This window comes from Micropterus salmoides, unplaced genomic scaffold (genome assembly GCF_014851395.1).
Source record: "Micropterus salmoides isolate LMB-PRFRI ecotype aquatic unplaced genomic scaffold, ASM1485139v1 Ms_hic_scaffold_7, whole genome shotgun sequence".
NCBI classification, from domain to species: Eukaryota; Metazoa; Chordata; class Actinopteri; order Centrarchiformes; family Centrarchidae; genus Micropterus; species Micropterus salmoides.
The window spans coordinates 19,957,912-19,970,737 of record NW_024044459.1 but is presented as its reverse complement, the minus strand read 5'-3'; the positions used below and the strand labels follow the sequence as shown (position 1 = coordinate 19,970,737).

The following is a 12,826-nucleotide window of genomic DNA, read 5'->3' as shown; positions in this document are numbered from 1 at the left end:
ACAAGCATGTATGCTTACATGCACAGATAGTCGTGCATAGTTTCCGTTTCTATAGGCTAGCGTATACATGAATGCTTTTAAACTATTTTCATTATCAGTTAATCTGTTGATTTTATTTTTTTTACACACTGATTAAACATTTAGTCTAATAAATGGGGGGATTCCCATCACGTTTTCCCAGAGCCCAAAGTGATGTCTTCACATTGCTTTTTTACTTTGAAAAGGAGTCCAAAACTTGACAACTACAGTGATGAAAAACAGAGACGCGCTGCAAATCTTAATATTGGAGACATGAAAATCTGTGAATTTTTGGAATTCTTGCTTGATAAAAGTGAAACAGTTCTACATATTTGTGTTTGAATACATTTCCATGTTTATTATTGCACCTGTTTGCATGTACTGTGTGTGTCATAGGGAGATATTGATATAAAGAGATATAGGAAGGCGGTCAAGAGGATAGAGCAGTAGCTGTAACTCCAGGTGGATCAACAGTGTTGATGTCAGTGGGGGGGCTGACACATGGGCCTCTCTGCTAATTCCTCATGACTGTTTAAAAGCTATATGGTCCTTTAGCTCCTACACTAAAGGCACGTGTGTGCATACATGTGCAGAGTGGAAGTCTATATTAATGCACCAACTTTGTGTGTTTGTGAGTGTGTGTGCGTTCGGTATGAAGCCTTTTCCAGGACCTTCAGGGTCAGCCTCCCATGGAGTAGCTGTCAAGGTCCCAGGCAGGGGGTTAAGTGGTGTGTCGGCTACTTGGGCTGTGTGTCTTATTGTGGGCAATGCCTGCGTTATATAGGGCAGCAAAGGTCACTATATAATATAGACACAAGCCTGCACACGCTCACACCGACACACACACAAATCTGAATGCACACATACATGCACATGACATGAATGTGCACCCACAAATCCCTAAAATTTGAACCCTATAGTTCAGGGCCAGTTTGCAGTTATCCTTGTATTGCTCTCATTATAACTGGCTTACATGATGGAGGCCCTAAATCGGCACCATTTTTTTTTCTTTTGTTATTGAAGACAGACCTTGTTCTAGTGTTGGCGTACAGACAACCTGCATATTTGGTGTATCTGGCAAACAACTATATCCAACAGAAAATTATTAAAAAACAAACATGTTTTGGCGAGCACCAACAAGTGCTTTATTAAGTCTGATTAATTAAGTTGCTGTGATCATCAACATTAGTTTCAGTCTCAGTGTATTTGAATCATTATTCAATTCCTATTCTCTGTATTTTACAGTAGCAGATTCATGTTCCACAAATGGCTTAATCCATGCATCACAGCACACTTGAAAGTCTCTGTGTGAACATGAAAATGTTATGAATTGAAAGGGTGTCTTTCCATGTCAGTTGTGATGGCACCAGCTTATAAATACTTTGCACGAATGGTGGAACTGTCCTTGCCTCCACTGTTTCCCTGTGATGAGACCAAGTGTGTTTCTCTTTGGAAAGAGCAGCAAACAGGATCAAACTGTGCAAAGTGTGAGCAGTCAGTCCTGTCCTTGCCTTTGATCCCAAATCAGCCCTATTTAAAGTGCCCAGTTTGACGGAGCAGGAACTCTGTCAGTTTAACGGAGCTTTGTGTCACGTCAAACGAGCTTTGTTCTGCCGTCCTGGAGAGTCAGCCGCAGGCAATTAGTGTTACAAACACGCCGCGTGTGTGGGGGCTGACCTTACTGTATGTGCATATGTGTGTCTGTGCATTTCTGTTGATATCTGTGGGTGTCTGTTAATGACTCTATCTCTCCGTGCTTCTCATTCTCGTATCTGCATGAGCTTCACAACAGGAAAAAAACTATCCTCATCCAAACAGTTCTCTAGGAAGAGGAAAATATACATAAAGCAAGGCGAAGCTGAATGTCCACGTGTTACCTTTGTGTGCACGCAAACCAAGACCTCATCTTTCCACTTATCCAAATATATGCACACACCCACCCACACACACACAAATCCCTTCCCAAATCATTCCTTTGACAATAGAGATACTGATTGATTCTTGCTGAACGAAAACTAGTTCTGCATTCAAACTAATTGGCCTGGTTGAGTTTTTCCCCTGTGGAGGGAGACAGAAAGTTTGGCACTGAAACAAGGTCTGTAGGTCATGTCTTGGTGGGCACAAGCTGCATTCTGTTAACACTTCCAACTGTGAGTTCATGAACTTTTGAACTCGCCTCGCAGAGCAGGAAATTGAAACAATAAGCTTCTGGAAAGAAAATTCAATTTCAACACAGAGAGTGCATTTGTTATACTAGCAAATGATTTGGCCCTTTGGTGCTGTTTGTTTATGCGCTCTAGTTGGTTTGCGCAAACAGAGAAACGCACCCGAATATATGCACCCAGAAATGTGCACACATTTGCACACACACACACACACTCACAAGGGGGGTTTTATGGAAGCAAGTGGTGACACGCTGTGGACAGGTTTTGGGAGGTTTACCGACATGTGTGGTCTAAAGTTAGCGCAGTTGGAGAATGCCTTCCATCCTTTCCGTCCATACATCCCTGAACATACACTCCTCCCCAGCTGTCTCCTTCATCTCATCCTCTGACCTGAGCTGGCTGTCAGGGCTTCTTGCTTCAACACAGCATACTGCACGTTCACCACATACCATGGCTGGGTACTGCAAGACCTCATAAAATAAAACTACTATCAATTAGTATTATAAAAGAGGGTGCGATTATTATATGGCGACTGAAAGTAGGACCATATGTTACTGCATATGGTACATATGGTGTATTATTACAACAATCTTTAATAGTTTAGGGGCTTAATTGATTTTATATTCTTCGGTTGTCACATCGAGATAACGTAAACTGTTAAAAAAAAAAACAACTCTGTTGAATTGTATTTTTTTAGCCTTCTCACAAACTGTAGCAATGTTGTTAATATTTACACAATCAACAAAATAATCAGTCCGTCCAATATTATCCCCTGTGCCTGTCCTCCATTTTGTGCCTGCCTCACTCCACCTGCTGCTCTTTCTCCACACTGATGCTAGTGTGTCGAAAGCCTAAACCGTCTGGTATTGATGTCCCCATCAGGACACAGCAGGGGCCCCTTCATCACGGACACACACAGTTGCCTTGGTGAGATGTCCAAGTTGAGGCATTAGTCAAGTGTGTGTGCGTGTGTAAGTGCAAGGTGATGGTTCATATCAAGTCAGCAGTGCAGGCTTAGTAGGGTTGGCTGAAGCCTCCCACAGGTGTTGGGGATCAATTCAAACACAAATCATCTCATACATTAATCCCTGCTCACCGCCCTCACCTGCATGTTTTACAGTTTCTGACATTACGCAGCTGTTAACAGATCCAGTGATATCTCCTCCCTATTTTTCCGCTGAAAAGCCAGCCTTTTTCAGGCAATGAAATAAAAACACGAATTCCCATAAATACTGCTGACCTTTTGTTTCTGCTACAGGAAAAAGAAACACGAGGCAGATATTTGGGGAGTGAGCAAAAGACAGATCAAGATAAGGAAAAGAAGAAAAAGAAGACATGATCCAAGACAAACTTTTTATTTCTGTCATGAAAGAAATGTAATATTTCAAAGAATAAAGGGTGTGTGAGCAAAAGAATATGATTATGAAAGAGTGAAAATGTTATAAGGCAACAGACAAAAGAAGAAAAGGGAGGGAGATTATCAGAGTACTAGGATGAAAATCATATGTTGCTATCTAATTGACCATCTCTGGAGTTCAGCACACCAGCATGCAGTATGAGGCATACACGGGGTTAGTTGGGTTTAATATCAGACTGGTTTCATGCTGTTTGACTGAAATAAGCTAACTTATGGCGACAGAGAGAGAGTGAGGCAGAGAGAAGAGGCATCTGTTAAACTACACAGGGCACTTGCACATCTCATTTAAGCAAATTTGACAGATGACAATGGATCAAAGTAATACCAGAAACAAGCAGTGTTTCACAAAAGACTACAAAAGTAGAAGCTGTGTTAAACTCACTTACTGATGATACAGATGGTCTATGAGACACACACACACACAGCCATAACTTTCATAATTCATCAGCTCGGACTCAGTATATTTTCCGTGATGAATGGTGAAATATTTGAAGGGGATGCATCATGAATAAACAGCGGAGGGAATGATTGGCTGGAAAAGCTTATTTATCACGAGGATGTGGCAAGGGTAGGGAGCTGATGGGGGCAGTGAGGGGAGGGAAACCATGGGATTTAGTGAAAGGGATTGTGGGTAATGCTTCCACATGCTTCCCCGGTCACACTTGGTTGGCCTTAAATTAAACCGACACACGGGAAGGCACGCCAACACATTCGAACACGGATGCATGTACCCAAACACACACACACAAAAATAAAAAGAATACAAATGCTGTACAAACAAGAATTTAAACATGCACAGACAAGTGAGCGTCTGAGTGAATCAACAGGAATTGTTTGTGAACGTACATCCAATTGAGCTGCTCAGATTTTTCAGCATCTACGCTAAACAAATACTCTCTCGCATTAAAAACAAACTGATGGCCAACCATCAGTGAGCAGCGCGAGGTAAAGCATGCTGAAATGCTTACACTTAGGGAACGCTGTAATATAGCAGACATACACTTCTGAAGCTGAGCGTGCTCTTGCATAAAACATCAGGCGTTGAGCATTTTAAGTGCTTCTTTTGTAATCAGGCCAAAGCCATAACAGCTCCCATAAAGGCCTGGTGAGAGTGGCTGAAGGTCCATTTAGGCGTCCAGAACAAAGAGCATCACTTGATCAATAGACAACCTCGTTAGGGCAATGTGCTGTGGTGGACACATTCTGAGGCACAGGGGGGGATGATGGGAGGTGGGTCTGACAGGGGAGGGGGTTACTGTGGTGTTCCTATATGCAATGGGTTTGAGCAGAAGAGCAACAGTGTGCACAATTAATACACAGACATGAACCAATGTGCATTGACGACCAACAATCACCAACCAAGTGCTTTGTGCTTGTAAAACACTCTAATGAGGCCTGTGTGTGTGTTGGTGTGTACGCTTATGTGCGTGTGATCGAAAGCCACTAAAAGCTCTTTAGGGGCACCTTAGGGAGCTATCCTTCATGACTTATCATCTAGGCAGACAGGCAAAAGTGTGCGTGCACACACACACATACAGATACACACACACTTGCGTGCACTTATACACACAAAGTGGATCCTTAATGAACCCTTGTCAGTCTGAAGGGAACAAAGGTTAGAGAGAAAAGAAGAGAGGTAAGAGGAACAGAGGAGTGGAGAGTGGAAAAAGAAGAATACGGTGTGTGGGGGGGGGGGATCCTCCCTGGGCTGTTTGGCCTTGAGATCGATCGCTTATCACTGTCACCTAATCTGTCCATCTCTCTCTCTCTCCATTTCTTTCTCGCTCCTTCCCTCCATCTCGCTCTGGTGCGGAAAGGTGTGGAGAAAATGAAGGGCAGACAGAGATACCGGGAGACAGAATGATGGAGTGTGCACCTCTCATGAATAGAATTAGAGAGGAGAAAGAGGGAGAGGAAGTCAGTGCAGAGATGGAGTAAAAAACAAAGGCAAATAAAGACCAACAGAAAGTGAAGCAGAATGACAGTAAGCACCAAGTGACAGAGGAACAGAGAGAGAAGGGGATGCTGTGCAGCCTACCAATAAATCTACAGTAAATCTTTTCAGAAGCTCAGTAGCACACTTCAGAACAAAACAAAAACACTAAGACAAAAACACTAAAGGCACAGCCAGGTATTTGGCTGGAACTATCGCACTAAGCATCCATGTGTGAGTAATTATGATAATAAACTTGAGCACATGTTTTATCAATCATCAAACCATTTAAATTGGAGACAAACAGAAAAAAGCCTTAGAAAGGATCACACAAGAACATTCCCTCCTTACATAGCTGTTGGTTCATAATGAGCAGCAGAACTCATTGGCGATACACTGTAAATTAAACATTGACAAATACATTACACCAACAACATCAAGGCCCAACCAAATCAAATAAAATGTGGCTAGAGGTGCTACTACTAACAAAATAGGTGAAACATTATTAAAGAAATCAACGAGTAATGAAACTCTTACTTTCTGCATGTCCCCTCCTCCCATGCACATGTGAAACCAGAGTGGGGTGGCGTGGGGCTAGGCTAGATCACATGCACTCCTACTGATTCGTTAAACCTCCAAAATTTAAGAGCATCTAAAACTAAACTAGAGCTCACTGACTGGCCACAGCGCAGCAGGTGAAAACCATCGCTCTGTACTTTTCACAAATCTCCCCCTTCTATTGCGCAATTATGACATACTGCTTCCCCTCTCCTCTCTCTATCTCCCTTCCCATCCTTCCTCCCTTCCTTTCCTCCCTGTTATTACCCCGCTCCTATTCCCTGCCTCCTGGCTGTCTTTTGGCAGCACAGGAGGGATGACAGATGAGAGGGAAGAAACAGGAGACGGAGACATCAAGGAGAGAAACAATGGGCTGTTGTGTGGTGTTGCACCTCGAACATGAAGCCATGAAGATTTTACTCCAATGCTTATGTGCTGTAAACAACAGCTCTGTGTGCAGTATTGAATATTTCCCAAATATTCACCAGCTTAAGAAAACTGTATATCACTGCAAATGTGCCAATAACCTCGTGTGTGAGAGAGAGAGAGAGACACAGGAACAGACAGCCCACTGTATTTCCCAAAGGGTCGCTTTGAAACAATAGAGGACAGATGATGGTGTGACAGTAAGAATAGGGGACATTAAGGATGGTGTGAAAACTCCCTCTTTAGCTGCAGTGGAGGCTTCACTTAGGGCTGCAATTAACCTGAACACTTAACCCCCATCAGGGAGCGACAGACAGAGAGATGGAGGCAGAGAGAGAGAAAGACAGTCAAAAACAGAAAAGGCGAAAAGTTCCCAATATCCTCAGACAGAACAGAATGACTGGAACCTTAGTGCAGATCTCATTAAAGAAAGAAAGAAGAAATTTAATGAACTTAATAGCAAAATTACACAAAATACATCCACAGCGAGCATGCACTTTTGTCTTGTCTCTCGAGTGTTTTTCTTAACACGTTGTATTAAAAAGCACATGATGCCAAACTGCCAAGCCCTCAGCATGTCTCCACTTCAGACACAACTGATTTCTACTCTGTGGTTGAATTTGTTATGTCTCTGACATGGTTTATTAGATGTCTTCCTTTCACTTTTCCTCTCTCAAAGAGGATTTGTTACGTTTTTTTTAGTGATATCTTTCTAAATCCTCACATTGATCCAAGACAAAAATCTGAGAATAAATTCCTCTGGCAGGGTGATAAGCAGCTGAAGTATTGCCCTGACAGCAAGAAAGAAAGCTGAGTTTGAGTCTCCCCCTTTTGCTTCCCTGCATTCAATTCTGTTCCATCTAGTGAAGCTTTAATGGCATGACCATTGATTAAAAACGTTGCCAAAGTGGACGGCACAGTGGAATACAGACAGGACAGAGATGTACAAAAATAAAAGAACAATAGTAGACTGTGAGTGTAATATTTGTTGTCTGGAGATTTGAAAAAAGACAACAAAGTAAAGACAGACACTTTAATGTTGTGTAATTGTGGTTGTGCACTGCTTAAGCCGAGCATACATTCACTCGCACACACTGCAAAAGTGAAAGGGCCACTGGTGATATACCTGAAGAGCTCACCACACACACACACACACACACACACACATACACATACATTATTCAGCGTCCTTTGGTTTGTACTCTGTTCCTCTCTCTTCCTCACAAACAGTCTTTCTCCCTGGCCTTGAAACTCTCTGCATATCTGTCCATCCATTCCCCTCTTCTGCGCAAACCGGCCTCACTGTGTATCCCCAATTCACTCTCCGCCTTGCTATTTTATTACATTTTCTCTGTGTCATTATATCACACTTATCCACCTACTACTCTCATAATGCAAAAATCAAATGTGGTTTCTTGGAGATTTGCTGGAGAAAGTGAGAGAGGACAATACTGGAGAAAACAATATCTATCTATCCATCCATCCATCCATCCATCGTCGACCGTTTATCCTGCATACAGGGTTGGAGGGGCTGGAGCCAGTCCCAGCAGACATCGGGCGAAAGGCGGGGTACACCCTGGACAGGTTGCCAATCCGTCGCAGGGCCGAGAAAACAATATGCCAAGTATTAGTACTCATAATTGTACATATTCACATTTAGCCCAAAAGCATAGAAAGTTTAATTTAGTCTCAGTGCCCACTAAATGTATGTCCTGTTAGACACTGTGGTTTATTTTATAATTACTTCAAAAGGACAAATTTTACAACAAATTTTACAACTAGCTACTACATTTTAGTTACTAGTTACTGTGCAGGCACCGGCATAGGTCCTGAGCATACAGCATAATTAAAAATTATGTTTTAAATGCTGTGATAATGACGTGATTTAAAAATGATCAAGACAGTAAGCTACGTGCAATCGAAGATAAAGCTATAATTGACTATAATGTTGGAGAAACAGTTAAATTATTATAATATCTGAATAGGAATGTCTAAAGTGAAGAGAAACCTAAAAGTACTTCAAGATAATCTGACTGAAAACTGGACAATTTTCTAATCTGGGATGGATTTGTTCATGTAATGAGTAAAGAGTAATCTGAGAGAGCTCATCGCTGTGATATATTACCAAATACCATCTGGCAGGGAGGACCACAGTTAAATGTTGACAGTAATGACAATTTAGTTCACCGGCCTTATTAAATAAAGAGCTCATTTGTGCAGACATATGGCCAATCAACTCATTGCCTGGCACTTCATCATGCGCGCGCGCACACACACACACACACACACACACACACACACACACACACACAAAGAAAAAGACACAAAAAAATCCCAGACACTAAATGCATGCAGATGACAAGATATGAAGCTACGCCTTCGGCTAAACACCTACTACGACATGTTTCGTCTGACACCAAGTCCCGTTTGCTGCACATAATTTACACTTTGACACCAGAACAGTAGGCACACCAGAAGATTAGTTAAAAGACACAGGCGGGCACATGGAAACATGCAGTTTGTGGGTTCACATGCTTGTTTAAAAAAGCATGTATTTTCTGGTTGAGGTGTGATCTTTCACCATTTCTTCCCTCACCAAACACATACGTGTAAATCAAGCATTTGCCACCAGGCTGAAGCTAGGGATGGGAATATTATTTTGAAAAAAAAACAGACCCAAATCCTGGAAGAATACTGCTACATGAGTCTAAGCAGCCCCTCCCACACACACACACACACACAAACAAATATCACTCATGGGAGCATTTTACCATAGATTTAAGACTCTGTGGAAGCAAAAAGAAGAGTTGTGTGATATTGGTGTGGGGACTTGGAGAGGACAGACAGACAGCTGGGACTATCTTTATTGGATTGGATCAGTGTTTGTGAGAGCAGGAGTCTGTCTGCCTGTCTTCTACATGCCTGGTTTGTGGGGTGTGTGCAGGTGTTGATCTGTGTAAAATGTCCATGACGCAGCTCCTGTTTTCCACACTTGGAACTGGCATTCAAGCTCTAAGTGAGTGAACAAACACACACACACACACACACACACACACACACACACACACACACACACACACACACACACACACAGAGATGAGTGAAAGAACAGGGTAGGCCGAGGGAAGGAGACAAATATCCACTGTGTTCTCCCAACACAACCAACTGCATCATCCATCTAATCTTTTGCCTTTTCTGCCGTTCTATCCATCCTCTCCTCCTAAGCTTTCAGCAGCCTCCAGGAATACAATGTGATAATCTATTAGCTTGTTGTGTCTGTGACAGGAGCGAGCAGGTTAGCACATTGAATGGAAAAACAATACAAGACGAAACTCCAGTAAAGCCCTACATACTCATTTAGATCAGGCTGAAAACATCAATAATGTTGTCAAAGACTTCCACACTGTACCCTGTGTGTGAGCTAACATGACTGCGTTTGCATTTCACTGAAGCCTTATCACAGCAGCTGAGAAAATCCCACATCATAGCATCTCTCAAACAAAAGGAAATGTTACACTTAACTGGTTCAAGAAATTGGCAAGAAATCTAGCAATGTTTACCCAGCCTTCTTTGCTCATCTCTGACTCACATTTTTGTTCTCTGTTGATTCACTAGAGTAAAACCTGTTCTATTCTGTTTCGCCATTCTTGTGCTTGGCAGCAGGGCTGGCATGCATTTCTATGTAACAGTTTTGAGTAATTGACAGCAAATGCTATGTCTGTTTTAACCACTGCACCGTAGTAACAATCTGTAAAGATGGTGGCGCAGCCGATGACATACAGTTTTGTTTGGAGCAATATTATCTCAACAAACATCCATATGTTATTGCTCTAAGGAACCTGTTTCCTCATTCAACTTGTTAAGAAACATTACAACCACTTTTATTTGACATCAAAAATTTGTCTGCTCTTGTGTCTGTTGTCACTTGTAGATCTCTTACTTTAATGATACTTGTATGTTCGTCAAGCACCTGCCAAATGAGCAAATGCAAATGTAAGATTCACTCACTAACTCACTATGATTTCAATCTAAATGTGGACAACAGTAGTAAGTTTTAGGGATTGTGTTTAGTTTAATCTGCAGGACTGAAAAACGGCTCTGTAATATACCTTGAAACCTTGTCTGTTTTAATGGCAGTCAGAAAACATCTAGGTTTTACATTACTCGTAGACTCACATACCTGATAGCAGTAGTATAGCTATTACTAAGCTTCAAATTACTTTTTTTACACCAGCCCTATGCAGTTGGCGGCCCGCGGGCCACATTCGGCCCTGAAGCAACCTCCATGTGGCCCAGCACATAATCTAATATATATGACAACAAAAGTGGACTACATGTATAGTGTATGGAAGTAGCTAAAGAGTGAGCTGTATCGATTCCTTCATCTTTGTTAAGTTTTACATGCGCTGTACCGATCACCACCAATCAAGGCTCAACATAACTGTCCGACCTGCAGCCTCTCCCCTTCTATGTGTCTCTGCAGAGCGCCTCCACTCCTCATACACACACACGCGCACACACACGGAGCGAAGTCAGCCAGCTGATCAGTGGACCGACGTTGACAACTACGCTCGTTAGTGTAATTCCGCTACGTGTTGCAATAACAACATAGCGAGTAAAAAGCCAATACTGTACTAACACACCTGTTTAATAAGCATAAACATGCAAAATGCGATGTTTTAATCTGCTCAGTCTCTCATCCACTGCAGCTAGTTCAGCTAATAGCTTATTGTCAAAAACAAGTGAAAGCTGTCTGTCTTTAGTAACTGTTTAGCTTAGTTTGCCACGTACATTAAAATATGGCACATTATAAACTCAGCTGCTGGAGACAGACAAGCCCTCCTCTCTACCAGCAGCAGCAGGGGGAGGAGGACAGGAGGGACTGAGTAGTTCATTCTTTCTAAACTTCACTCAGTATGTTGTTGTCAGGAATATGATTTATTTTACTGACATTTTAGATTTTATTCCAGTGAGATTTTAGTGACTTTGCTGTTGTAAATCCTGTTGCTGCTCTAGAAACCATTTAGTTAATTTAGGTAAAAATTTTTATTATTTTTTCAAATAATATATGCAATTATTTAGTAATAAATAGGATGGATAAGAGCATCGATAAAGAACTGAACCACTAAGGATTACCAAGTGTGTCAATAAAATCCTAATGATACCCATCCCAACTCGTGAGACAATGTCCAGCCCATCTCCGTATCCTGGTTGCAAAATCTGGCCCAATTGAATTTGTAATTGAATAGCCCTGTCTTACACCATATATTGTTCTATTATTTCAGTCCCTGTTTCTTTCACTTGATACTTTTGAATCCTTCACCTCGTCACCTCTCTTATATCTCTTATCCTAGCCTATCAGCGTGTCATTCCACTCGTCCTCCCAGCTTTCCTGTACACATTCTTCATCTATCCATTATACTTTTTGCATAACTCCTCTTTCTCTTTCTGTACACACCTCTTTTCCCCCTCTCCTGACCTCGCTTTCTTCTCCCCTCTCCTTTGCTCTCAGGTGTAGTTTAGATAAGGCTAGAGGAGGGGATTAGTGAGAGCTCTCTGCCATGTTTGCCTTTGGCACAGAGGACAAAAGGACTGGGACGTTTTCACTACTCTGCCGTCTCCATTCACCTGCCTGTGTGTGGAAAACAGCCATGCAAGGACACGCACACACACTCACACTCACCTGTGTAATGACTGTGTCACCGTGCCCCAGTTATGAACTGAATCAGCATAATCCCTTCACACTCCATTAATCAAGAAAAGGCAGGGTGTAGTCTCACAAAAATGCACAAGCACACGCACACACACACAGACAGACACAGAAATACAGTGCTGACACATATCCTCACCCTGTGAGGTCTGCCAATTTTAGCTGGTCCCATGGGCTGATATTACTGGTCTACTGAACCAAGTCAGACACAATAGCATACAGTCTACAGGTGTGCACATGGGTTTGTCTGTGTGTTAGCGTGTGTGTGTGTACATCATATATGCAGACGACATACAATGCAAGGCTATTACAATATGATTGGCCTTGTTTCCACCATAGACCCTACCAAAGCTTAGCAGGTGGTTCTCATTCTTATAATATTCGATTTCTTTCAGCATTTCTGTGATTCTCTTGTTTCCTGCAGAGATGATTAGTGAGCTCGCACTTAAGCTTTTGTTTTTGACTTTTGATCATGTGCTATAAACATCTGATAAACATAGCACTGACACTCATGTCCATATGACTGCTGGGGGGGGGGCTGCAATCAAATGCTGCAATTGCTCAAGCATGTGCGTGTACCAGCTGCTGTCTAGAGAAAA

The 12,826-nt window shown here is 42.2% G+C and overlaps 1 protein-coding gene and 1 long non-coding RNA gene across 3 annotated transcripts in view; one reads left to right on the top strand and one right to left on the bottom strand.

The window, feature by feature from the left end:
• The window catches only part of LOC119891994, a 32,189-nt gene extending 28,568 nt beyond the window's left edge, over nucleotides 1-3,621 (top strand). Inside the window, exon 5 of the long non-coding RNA XR_005442500.1 lies at nucleotides 3,442-3,621. This is a non-coding gene — a long non-coding RNA (uncharacterized LOC119891994). The remainder of the gene's footprint in view (nucleotides 1-3,441) is intronic.
• efna5b (ephrin-A5b) overlaps nucleotides 1-12,826 on the bottom strand; it is a 92,836-nt gene that overhangs the window by 33,010 nt on the left and 47,000 nt on the right. The gene's annotated exons all lie outside the window — the stretch shown is intronic.